The sequence below is a fragment of the Siphateles boraxobius genome, unplaced genomic scaffold (assembly GCF_051911475.1).
Source record: "Siphateles boraxobius isolate OS27281-9 unplaced genomic scaffold, OSU_SipBor_1 87, whole genome shotgun sequence".
NCBI classification, from domain to species: Eukaryota; Metazoa; Chordata; class Actinopteri; order Cypriniformes; family Leuciscidae; genus Siphateles; species Siphateles boraxobius.
Window position 1 is genome coordinate 1787946 of NW_027509216.1, and position 12075 is coordinate 1800020.

Consider the following 12075-nt stretch of genomic DNA (forward strand, 5'->3'; position numbering starts at 1 on the left):
GTTGACCATGAAAGAACTAGAAGCTGATGTTTTGCTTTCAAAAGATAAGGTTGTTATTGGCTGTAATGAAACAGTTTGCTTATCTGAATCTGATGTGTGCTCTGGCTGAAACTGCCAGTGCAACAGACTCAATCTGAGTGGAAATTTGTAATGCCTAAATTTCCTGAGGTGTGGGCAAAAGACAAATATTAATAATATGTTTATTTGAAACCGTATGTAATATCTGGCAAAGATGCCTTAAGCTTGGATAGAGTTAAAAGATGGTAGATAAAGTTAGACGTTCATGAGAGTGCAGTGTACCAGTCCCTCTCTCATTCAATGTCTCTCTCTCATTCAATGTCAGCTAAAAGCTGTTACCTGAGTCGGTGTCATAAGTGATAAGCTATTTGTAGTGACATCTTTGATTAGGTTATTTTAGGACCAGTAACTTCTTTGTCTGATCTTAGTCCCCACCATGAAACGGGGGCGGGGCCGACGGAAATGTACACTGAATGTACGGTTGTGATGTAAATCCACTGAGTAGCTAGGTTGCTGCTTTTAAGATAGTTAATGGATTTAAGTGATTAAATACTGTTGTTATTAACCTGTCTCCCTGTGAACACTATTAGGCAATCGGAATGGCTCTGGTGACTCTTGAACGTGCCTTTCCTAAGCTCCAGAAAACAGCTGAGTTCTGTTGAAGAAAACTGATTCTATTGGGAATGACTGGTCACCAGTGAGTACGTGTGTACGAGTGGCTACTCAATGACGGGATGATCTTCCTGGCCAGGGGACAGCCCAACGCAGGGGGTCACGAACACTGGAAAACTCCGGATGGAGTTGTTATTTGTGAGAAAGGTATGACAGTTGAGCGCTGATTACTTGAGGCCACCGGGGTCAGCAGAGCATTGAGAGGTGAGATGCGCTGTGAGGTTAAAATTAACTTTACGGCAGTCTGACCCAGAAATGTTAGTTCCTCTATACCACTCACCAGAAACCGCATTGATTGTATGGCTTGTTTTTCATTGTGACAAGTGTCTGCAACTATGCCAGGGGACGACACCCTGAAGAGAATAAAATTAAAGATAAATGATTAGCGGGAGTGGCCAGCTGATTCCATGAAGTGATTCCCATTAGTTGTTGTGGAGACAGTAATAAAACTTTTTGATGTCGGTTGCCTTACGGGCAAGGAAAATCATAGTGTTGATTTTGAACTAATATGTCTATAACATAGTTTTAACTCTTGAAGGTCGTTAGACATGGTGGTGGCTAAAGATGAAGACAGCTTTTGATTTAAGAAAAGTCTGGATAACAAAGGTGAATGGTCAAAGATTATTGTAACAAATTTAATATTACATTTTATATAAGTTACAGTCTTAGAAATTTATTTATAGTGAGGGAGACTGCTTGAGCGGAGGAAGGGATGGTAACTGTGTCTGTCTTTCTGTCATCGGCCTGCTAGAGCAAGCTGAAGCAAAATAATGATAATGAAACAAAACAACCCAGCTGACCTCGTTAAATTCTAATGAATAATGAACAGGCATGCTTTGAAACTGGTTAAGAGACCATGTAAAATTAGGTAGAAGCTACAGGAAAATGGGAAGTTTAAAATCGTATTTAAAATTTAAATCTTTTAGCAATAATATAAAGAAAAATGAACATTGAAAATGAACAGTTAACATATGTGTGTCTAGTATGAGTGCGTGTGATGGTGACAGCACTTTATGTCTTGTATGCATTAGTTTGGGGTACTATTATTTCCTGATTTTGAGGATATTGTGTCATTAACCTCTGGAATTAGTGTTTTATCATTACAGATGGGTTAAGTGAAATGACCAACTTTAAAAAAGTTGATAATTCTAAGTCAATCTGATGAAAATACAATGCAGAACATGGGACGAGCTTTAATTGGAGTGGTTCTCCAGCTCTGTCTGCTATTGGTAATTATGAATGCTTTTGTCATTTATGATATTGAACTGAATTACTCTCTGGATTAGTATTTTATATAAATTGGAATTGTAAAGAAGATTGCCATACATACTGGGGTAAAACTCTTGTCTAAATTCAACTGAGGGTCTAAATTTAAATAGACAACTAGGTGGGATCATAAGGATAAACGTAGGAAAAAAAAATATATATATATATGTATATATAGACTTGACGGCAGAGAGACAAAGTGACACATTGGCTAAGTCACTATCCAAATTATCCAGAGTGAGCTCCCTCATTTCTATTGAAAGGCCGGAGGGCGAACAAAGGAGGAGTGAATATAACTTCTAAAAAGAAAAGGTTTTGTTTCTCAATCCATTAAATGTATGTATGACATTAGATGTCTAAGAAAACTACAATTTAATAAAGGTAAAAAGAGAAAGCAGCTATATGGCTGTGGGCTGGGATCTGAGTAACATAATATTTTGGTTTCTGTAAAACTGTAAAGATAAGTGGGACTGAGACAATACTGATTATATTTTTTGGATCGTCAGACTAACCATTTGATAGAGCAATACTGTGAGAAGTAGTTAACGAGGGAACTTTAAGTGTCACTAGGCTGACAGTGGTGAGAGACTCAATGGAAGAGGAAAGTGATGCAGAAGGAACTGGCATGTAGGGAAATATGGAAATAGGAGAAGAAATATAGTAGATAAATGTATGTTATGAAAATAAAATTTCTGATAGAATTTATGGAACTATTTATTAACACCTGTTAAGTCAAATCAAGTTGAAATGGTATGAAAAATGATGTTTCAGATAAAAAAAATTAAATAATAATAAAGGCATTGAGTATGATTAACAGGGATTAACGTGATATAAAGATAAGGAATGCATTTAGCAGAATGGGGAACAATTCTATATTTTAGGGGTAAAATAATGATTGAAATGATGATTTGAATTTGTTTTATTTTATTTCTATTTTTGAAAAGAGTAAAAAAAAAAGTATAAGATGTTATATAATTAAGATGGTGATTGTAAACTGAAGGATGAATTCATGGAGAGACTTAAAGTGGATTATTATGGGTCTTATTATTTTTTTTTATGTTGTTTATTTGCAGTTTGACAACCTTTGTGTTTTCAACCAGTGTTTTGAACCTTTTGGGTCTATAAAGGGGAGTAGTGAAAAGAATGGATTAACTATTCTTCTTAGTACATTATAAAATGAATTGGAAATTATAAAAACTAGTGCATATTGTCACGGATCACAGAGGAATCAGACAAGATGGTAAGTTATCAGTGTTTATTTTGCAGAAGGATTGCGGTCGGAGATAACAGGTGAGAAGAAGTAACATAGAAAGTTCAATGAAGCTTAGCTGTGGTTTTAAGTCTCTCTCTTTCTTTCCCTCTCTTGCAGGTGGCGTGGCGATGGCTGGTACGGATGGGTTGATCCAAGATGAGTGAAGCGACGGTAAGTAGAAGGTAAGTGATCGGGAAGTCTGTGAGCCATGGAATGACGAGACCAGACAAGTGACTGCAGTGAAGGTGAGTGTTTTATAGTCCATATGGTTGATGGGACACAGGTGACGGTGATTAGTACTCAGGGGATAATGAACGGGGAAAAGTCTGGTTGGGTGAAAGGGAACGAGTGGGCGGAGATGGTGATCTGGATGATGTAACCCTGACAGTACCCCCCCCTCCCGAGGCGGCTCTTGACGCCTGAGACGGGCGCTGCCGGCGGCGAGGTCGACCACGACCCCTGGGAGCCGGACGATCCGGATGATCACTGTGGAACTGGGTGAGTAGCGTTGGATCCAAGATGTCATCTCGCAGGACCCAGGAACGTTCCTCTGGTCCGTAGTCCTCCCAGTCCACCAGGTACTCCAGCCGAGGACCTCGCCGCCGAGAATCCATGATAGAGCGGACTCGATAAATGGGCTCCTCTTCAACGGGAACGGGAGGAGGTACGTCAGTGGGAAGGTTATCTGAGGGAACAGGGCTGACAGGGTCAGTGAAGGGTTTAAGTAAGGAAACATGGAATGAAGGAGCAATCCTGAAATGAGGGGGAAGATTGAGCCTGTAGGTCACTTCGTTCAACTGCCTCTGGATGGTGAATGGTCCGATGAATCGAGGACTCAGCTTACGGCAAGGTAGACGGAGACGGATGTCTCGAGTCGACAACCACACCTTTTGACCTGGCTGATACTGAGGGGTGTCGAGTCGGTGACGGTCCGCTTGTTCCTTGTGTCTCCGTACTGCCTGCTGTAGATGCACATGAGCTGAGTCCCATACCCCCTCGCTCTGATGGAACCAGAAGTCGACAGCTGGAACCTCCGAGGGCTCACCCGACCAAGGAAAGAGTGGAGGCTGGTAACCAAGGATACACTGGAAGGGGGTGAGCCCGGTGGTGTTCTGCCGCAGAGAGTTTTGGGCATACTCAGCCCATGGGAGGTAACGGTTCCAGCTGTCCTGGTACTGATGGCAGTACGTCCGCAGGTAACGTCCAATCTCCTGAATCTTCCGCTCAGTCTGGCCGTTAGTCTGCGGATGGTAGCCTGAGGAAAGGCTGATGGTGACCCCGAGGAGTTTGAAGAAGGCTTGCCATACTCTTGAGATGAACTGAGGTCCCCGATCCGAGACGATATCCTCTGGGAGGCCGAAGTTCCTAAAGACGTTGTGGAATAGAGCTTCAGCTGCTTGTAACGCAGTGGGAAGACCAGGTAAGGGAATCAGCTTACAACCTTTAGAGAACCTGTCCACAACAACGAATACGCAGGTAAAGCCTTCTGAATTGGGTAGATCAGTCATGAAATCGACACCAATGTGTGACCATGGTCGCCTGGGAAGAGGTAACGGCACGAGCTTGCCTTCTGGGACTCTCCTCGGGGTATTGGTGATGGCACAGACTGAACAACCGCGGATGAACCTGGAGACATCTCTGGAGATGGACGGCCACCAGTACCGTTGACTGAGGAGCGAGAGGGTACGCTTGCTACCCGGATGTCCAGAGCCCGGAAGGGAGTGAGCGGAGTCCAGAAGGGGAGTACGTAGATGTGGAGGTACGAAAATACGCCCTTCTGGACCTCCCGGCGGAGCGGGTTGACGTGTCAGTTCCTGGGCGATCTGTTGGTCAACCTCCCAGACGATTGGACTGAGGATTACGGCTGGAGGGAGGATAGGTTCGGGATGAAGATCTTCAAGGTGTGATGGAGTCATGAAAGTGCATCAGCCTTGCAATTCTTACTCCCGGGACGATATGACACCACAAAGTTGAAGCGTGTGAAGAATAGAGCCCAGCGGGCTTGTCTAGGGTTCAGTCTTTTAGCCTCCCTTAAGTACTCCAAGTTGCGATGATCGGTGATTACTGTGAATTGATGGTTAGCTCCCTCCAGCCAGTGCCTCCACTCCTCAAGGGCCAGTTTGATGGCCAGCAGCTCTCGGTTACCGACGTCATAGTTCCGCTCCGCCGGGGCTAATTTCTTGGAGAAGAAGGCGCATGGAAGGAGTTTGGGTGGCTCACCCTGCCGCTGAGAGAGAACTGCTCCTACTCCAGTAGATGAGGCATCTACCTCTACCACAAACGGAAGGTCCGGGTTTGGATGAATGAGGATGGGAGCAGTGATGAAAGTTTCCTTTAAACGCTGGAAGGCCTGTACTGCGGAGGGAGATAGGGACAGAGACTTGGGCCGTCCCTTGAGGGAAGAAGTGAGGGGAGCACTGATATGACTGTAGTTCCGGATGAATCGTCTATAGAAGTTCGCGAACCCCAGGAATCGTTGCAGTTCCTTTACGGAGGAGGGTTGTGGCCAGTTCTGGATAGTTTCCACCTTCCTCTGCTCCATTTGGATGCCCTGTTGGTTGATGACATAACCCAGGAAGTGAACGGTAGAGGTGTGAAATTCGCACTTCTCCAGCTTCAGATATAACCTGTGTGCTCTCAGCTTCTCGAGGACCTGGATGACATGTTGATGGTGCTCAGACATAGAAGAAGAGTATATGAGTATATCATCAATGTAGACGATTACAAAACGGTTGAGGAACTCTCGAAGGACTTCATTCATATGACCTTGGAAGACGGCAGGAGCGTTGGACAGTCCGAAAGGCATGACCTGATACTCGTAGTGGCCCGAGGGGGTCACAAAGGCAGTTTTCCACTCATCTCCATGCCGGATTCGGATCAGATTATACGCACTTCTAAGGTCCAGTTTGGAGAAAATGCGTGCACCACGCAGCTGTTCCAGGGCGGCAGGTACCAGAGGAAGGGGATAGCTGAATTTGACAGTCTGAGAGTTAAGATGACGGTAATCGATACAGGGCCGCAAGCCTCCGTCCTTTTTGGCCACAAAGAAGAAGCTCGAAGCGGCAGGGGAGGTAGATGGTCGAATAAACTGCTGATGTAAAGCTTCCTTCACATACTCCTCCATGGCCTTCTGTTCCGGGATGGACAGAGGATATATACGACCTTTGCGAAGGGTGGCTCCGGGTAGCAAGTCGATGGCGCAGTCCCATGGCCGGTGTGGAGGTAGTTTGGTTGCCAGTTCCTTACTGAATACGTCCTGGAACGCCTGGTACTCCACTGGGATTTCGCCTTGAACTTGGACTTCAGGGCTTTCCACCGAAGTAGAACAGACAGGAACTCTAGTTTCCCCCGCGGGTGACTTGGAACGGGACGAAGAATGAACCTTCTGGATGGAACTGAGGCAGGATCTATGGCAATCTTCACCCCAACGGAGTACCTCTCCAGTTCCCCAGTGGAGTACCGGCTGATGTTGTACTAACCAGGGACGTCCCAGGATGATATCCGCTGTGGACTCCTCCAGCACCATAAGAGAAATTTCCTCAGAGTGTAAACAGCCGATACGAAGAGTTAGAGTGGGTGTATAATGGCGAATTCGACCACGACCTAATGGCTTGCCTTGTATGGTTTGGACGGGAAGATCTCGGCACAGGCGGCGTCGCCGAATATTCAACTTTTGGAGAAACTGGGTGGATATGAAGTTCCCCGCAGACCCGGAGTCAATGAGGGCTTGCGCTGGGAGACAAACACAGGAGGTTAATACATGTACTCTGGTACGTGTGAGAGGCTCAATCTTCGGGGAGAGTTGAATGGCACTTACCGCCTGTCGCGGAGGTCGTACAGGGCAAGAACTGAGGAGATGCTTGTCGGAAGCACAGTATAGACAGAGGGAATGTTGAAATCTGCGCTGGCGTTCAGCTGTAGAAAGGTGGGTGGAGTCTACTTCCATTGGAACTGGTGCTGGAGGAGTGACTGAAGGCGCCGAAGGCGGAGAACTTACAGTGGGTACAAACCTATCACAAGCGGTGAGACGCTGGGCTGTACGGATTGTCTGCTGGATCAGATTCTCTAACCCCATGCTGTCCTCATACACCACCAACAGCTGGCGGACGTTGGAATTCAAACCATGACGAAAGGCGGTGATCAGGGCGGTTTCATTCCAGCCGCTAGCTGCGGCTAGTGTGCGGAACTGAAGCGTATACGAACTCACTGAAGAATTTCCTTGACGGAGGTTATAGAGTTGGTCGTGAATGGACAGTTCTGATATTGTTTGCCCAAAAACCTCTTTAAAGTGCTGTTTAAAACTTGAGAAGGATTTGACCACCGGGGCATCTGAATCCCACAATGACTGTGCCCATCGAAGTGCTTGACCAGATAACAGTGAGATAATGAAAGCCACCCGGGCGGTATCACTACGGAACTGATGCTCATTCATGGAGATATACAAGGATACCTGGAGAAGAAACCCACTGCAGTTCTCCGCCTCACCAGAGTAGGGCGCTGGCCGGGCCATGGGACTCGCAGAGGCAGTGAACGAAGCAGCGGGAGGTTGCGGAAGTGGAGGTGGTGGAAAGAGTGCCGCGGCGACCGGAGGATTAGCCGCTGAGGAATCCTCTTCTAAATCCGACTGATTCTGCATAATTACTCCTTTCTGTGGTCTGGTCTTCTGTCACGGATCACAGAGGAATCAGACAAGATGGTAAGTTATCAGTGTTTATTTTGCAGAAGGATTGCGGTCGGAGATAACAGGTGAGAAGAAGTAACATAGAAAGTTCAATGAAGCTTAGCTGTGGTTTTAAGTCTCTCTCTTTCTTTCCCTCTCTTGCAGGTGGCGTGGCGATGGCTGGTACGGATGGGTTGATCCAAGATGAGTGTAGCGACGGTAAGTAGAAGGTAAGTGATCGGGAAGTCTGTGAGCCATGGAATGACGAGACCAGACAAGTGACTGCAGTGAAGGTGAGTGTTTTATAGTCCATATGGTTGATGGGACACAGGTGACGGTGATTAGTACTCAGGGGATAATGAACGGGGAAAAGTCTGGTTGGGTGAAAGGGAACGAGTGGGCGGAGATGGTGATCTGGATGATGTAACCCTGACACATATATCCTGGTATTTATGATTAAATATGTACTTGTATTGTATCAGTTAATTTGATGATGAAACAAAATTAGCCAAGATGAATAATAGCTGTGTAAGACATGTAAAGACAGCTATGTCCAAAGGTTCTGGAGATCAATATTGTAGTATGTGGGATATGTTGTTGATATTAAGTCATTGAAGGAAAAAGATATTGTTTGTTTTATAAAAATTAACCTGACAGAGGAGCATGGGTCAGAAACCTAACATTTTGAAGCAGCCTCTTTATGGATAGACCAGATGTGGTGTTTAGGACTCCGCATTGGTCTAAAACGGGGGACTGAAGGGGGTGGATTGGAATCCACTGCTGCTTCAATGTATATGTAATGATTGATTATAATTAAGGTATTAATCAATATTTTTCCTTCTAAATATCAAATGAGTTGAATGACTTCTCTGGAGATTTTGCTTTATTTATATAAGTTACCATTGTGATTACTGAAATGTTCTTTTCATGTATTCTTTAATGTCTGTATTTGATATCTGAATGCAGTGCTTGCTTATTTAACACAGCTTCCAGAAATGAAATAGGGACTTGTTTTGTGTTTGAGAAAGGTCTTCAATGTGTTAAAACATATAGGGGTCATTGAAGCCAATAGTTTAAGGGGCCATTTCTTCGTTAAAGCCTTTCTTTCCAGTTAGACTAAAGTTTAGCTATCCTTCAGAGAAAGAACGCATTATCTTTATGTTTTGAGAGGACTCTCCTGTTTATAGTGAGAGCCTGGCCAAATCCAACCTTGGAAAAGCTGTGTGTAGGTGTGTGTGTTAGTCTTCTTGGTTACAGGTTAAGGAACCACTGGCATTATTGGAGATTGACTGAGTTGTTGTTCTGGACATACTGGCGCCCAGCAACCCAAATCTGCGACCTGGAAGGTCATGACGTGCCTTACTTCAGCTGCATAATCGATGGAGATATGCTTCAGTCTATCTGTATATGTGTGGAAAATTACTGTGTTTATCTATTTCATAGCCAATGAGAATCATTCATCCTGTAAGCAATGACTTAGCTTAGACCTTGGAAATCGTATAACTGCTGTGATCTTTGTAACTGTAAGCGGGGCGGCCTACGAACTCCTGTGCGAGTATTGAAGCTGACTTCTGCTGATGAAACTGCAAACTATCTTCAGTAAATATTTTCTTTAATTTTTTATAATTCTGACTCTGGGTCTTCATTCTTCATATCTGGTTCTGGGTCTTTAACTGTACACCCCTTACAACTGTTACGGAGGCTTAAAAGTGTTGGCCTCGATAATTCCGCTGTGAGTTGGTTTAAAAATTATTCATCGGATAGAACTCAATATGTTGATGTAGATAATTACACCTCATCCATGGTAATAGTCAGGAAGGGTGTCCCACAAGGTTCTTTATTGGCACCACTTCTTTTTTCTATTTTTATTAATGAATTGGGGCAGGGAATACAATCCGCAAAGCTACATTTTTATGCTGACGATACAATTATTTACTCCACTGCATCCTGTGTGTCTCAGGCTATTGAAATTCTTAAGGTTTCTTTTTATACTTTTCAGCTTACTTTGTTGAAACTAAAATTAGTTTTAAATGTAAATAAAACGAAGTATATTCTTTTTACACGTAGCCGTTCTATGTCTACTGTTATGCCTATTCTGACTATTGAGGGTTTACATATAGAAAGAGTACCAACTTATAAATATTTAGGAATATGGCTCGATGAGAAGTTAGCCTTTGATGTGCACATTAATTACTTGGTGAAAAGGCTTAAACCAAGACTGGGTTTTCTTTTTCGGGAAAAAAAAATGTTTTTCCTTTATAGCTAGAAAGAGAATAATACAGAGTACTATTTTACCTATTTTAGACTATGGTGATGTTGTTTACATGCATGCGTCTACATATTTATTGAAAAGGCTGGATGGTGTTTATCATGCTGCACTGCGTTTTATAACAAATTCTTGTTCACGTACTCATCATTGTTTGCTGCACAACTATTTAGGTTGGTCCTCTTTATATCAAAGAAGGAAATCCCATATGTTAGAATTTATTGTAAAGACATTGATGGGTAGACTTCCAAATTACATTACTAGTCTTCTATTGGCGCTTTTCCATTACCAGTACCAGCTCGACTCGACTCGACTCGCCTTGGCTCGCCTCGACTCGGCTCGCTTTTCGTTCCGTTTTCCATTGCAGAAAGTATCGCCACAAATAGTACCCGGTCGTCATAGCGACGCCTTTCGTTCCTCGTTGCCCCATCAAGCTCTCGCTGGATCCTCTCTTCGGCAACCAAACAAAGGAATGTCTGCACCTCCTCGTTTGACCACGGCGTATTCTTCCGAGTTGCCATAATAATAGTAGTAAGTTTAGTAACTATCTCTGGCTAAACTATTTAAAAAAGGCGGGGTTATTCTGGATACTCCATCTGGCGCGTGCAATGATGACGCAGTGAATAGTGACGATTCTCTCTGACCAAACAGCAGTCGGCATTGTTTGCACGTCACAAGCTCTCGCTGGATCCTCTCTTCGGCAACCAAACAAAGGAATGTCTGCACCTCCTCGTTTGACCACGGTTGTATTCTTCCGAGTTGCCATAATAATAGTAGTAAGTTTAGTAACTATCTCTGGCTAAACTATTTAAAAAAGGCGGGGTTATTCTGGATACTCCATCTGGTGCGTGCAATGATGACGCAGTGAATAGTGACGATTCTCTCTGACCAATCAGCAGTCGGCATTGTTTTCACGTCACATTTTAGTATCGCCTTAGCTCGCTTAGAACCTCGCCGGAGGTGGTACGAAAAAAAGTACCCGAAAGCAGGTACAGGTACAACTTTTACACAGTGGAAAACCAAACAAAGGCGAGTCGAGTCGAGCCGAGCCGAGCCAAGGCGAGCTGGTACTGTGTAGTGGAAAAGCGCCATATGTTTATGTAGAAAGAACTATAGCACTAGATCATCTAATGGGATTAAATTAGTAGTACCTAGGGTACATTCAGAGCATGGTAAATCATCTTTCTCCTACTATACTCCATGGCTGTGGAATGAATTTCAAGCTACTGTCCCTCCTGAAACAATTCCTCCTTTGAATGTATTTAAAAGTTTAATGCAGTATACAATGATTGAATCATGCTGTTGTTTTACTTGATTTATGATGAATGTTGTGCTCTGACTTTCTGGAATGTTTTATATGTGTTGTGTGTTTGTGTGTGATATGTAGTGTGGCCATCTTGGCCAGGACTCCCTGGAGGAAGAGATTTCTTTTAATCTCAATGGGACCTTCCTTGAAAAAAAATAAAGTAAATAAAATAAAATAAATGTTAAGTTTTGGTGTTGTTAGGATATTACTACAGAGCCTGTGACAGTTTCTCAGTGGAAGAACTGGGATCCAGGGCCACAGACGTCTGCAAAAAACTGCTTTAAAAACCTTCGAGATGCAGGTTGGCGATCTTATTGTTTTTGTTTTCATGGCAAGTTGTGGTGTTGTTAGGATATTCCTACAGAGTCTGTGACAGTTTGTCAGTTTGCCAGGGTCGGTGACGTCTCCTCTCCTGGAGTAAAATACAAGTATTAGTGGTCTTGCTGCAAAATCGGGTAAAGGCCACAGCCAGGCTTGAGGGCAAGTCGTCAGCAGACTTTCCCTGGTGGTCTAGTGGTTAGGATTTGGCACTCTCACCGCCGCGGCCCGGGTTCGATTCCCGGTCAGGGAATGAGTTTTTGCCCACCACCGGCGGCCGTGATTGTAAAATGGCGAAATACGAACTCAAGCGCTAA

The 12075-nt window shown here is 44.0% G+C and overlaps 1 non-coding gene across 1 annotated transcript; it reads left to right on the forward strand.

Moving 5' to 3' along the window:
• Positions 1–11939: 11939 nt before the first annotated feature.
• trnae-cuc (transfer RNA glutamic acid (anticodon CUC)) lies at positions 11940–12011 on the forward strand. Its single transcript has one exon. It is a non-coding gene; the product is annotated as a tRNA-Glu (tRNA).
• Positions 12012–12075: the final 64 nt, after the last annotated feature.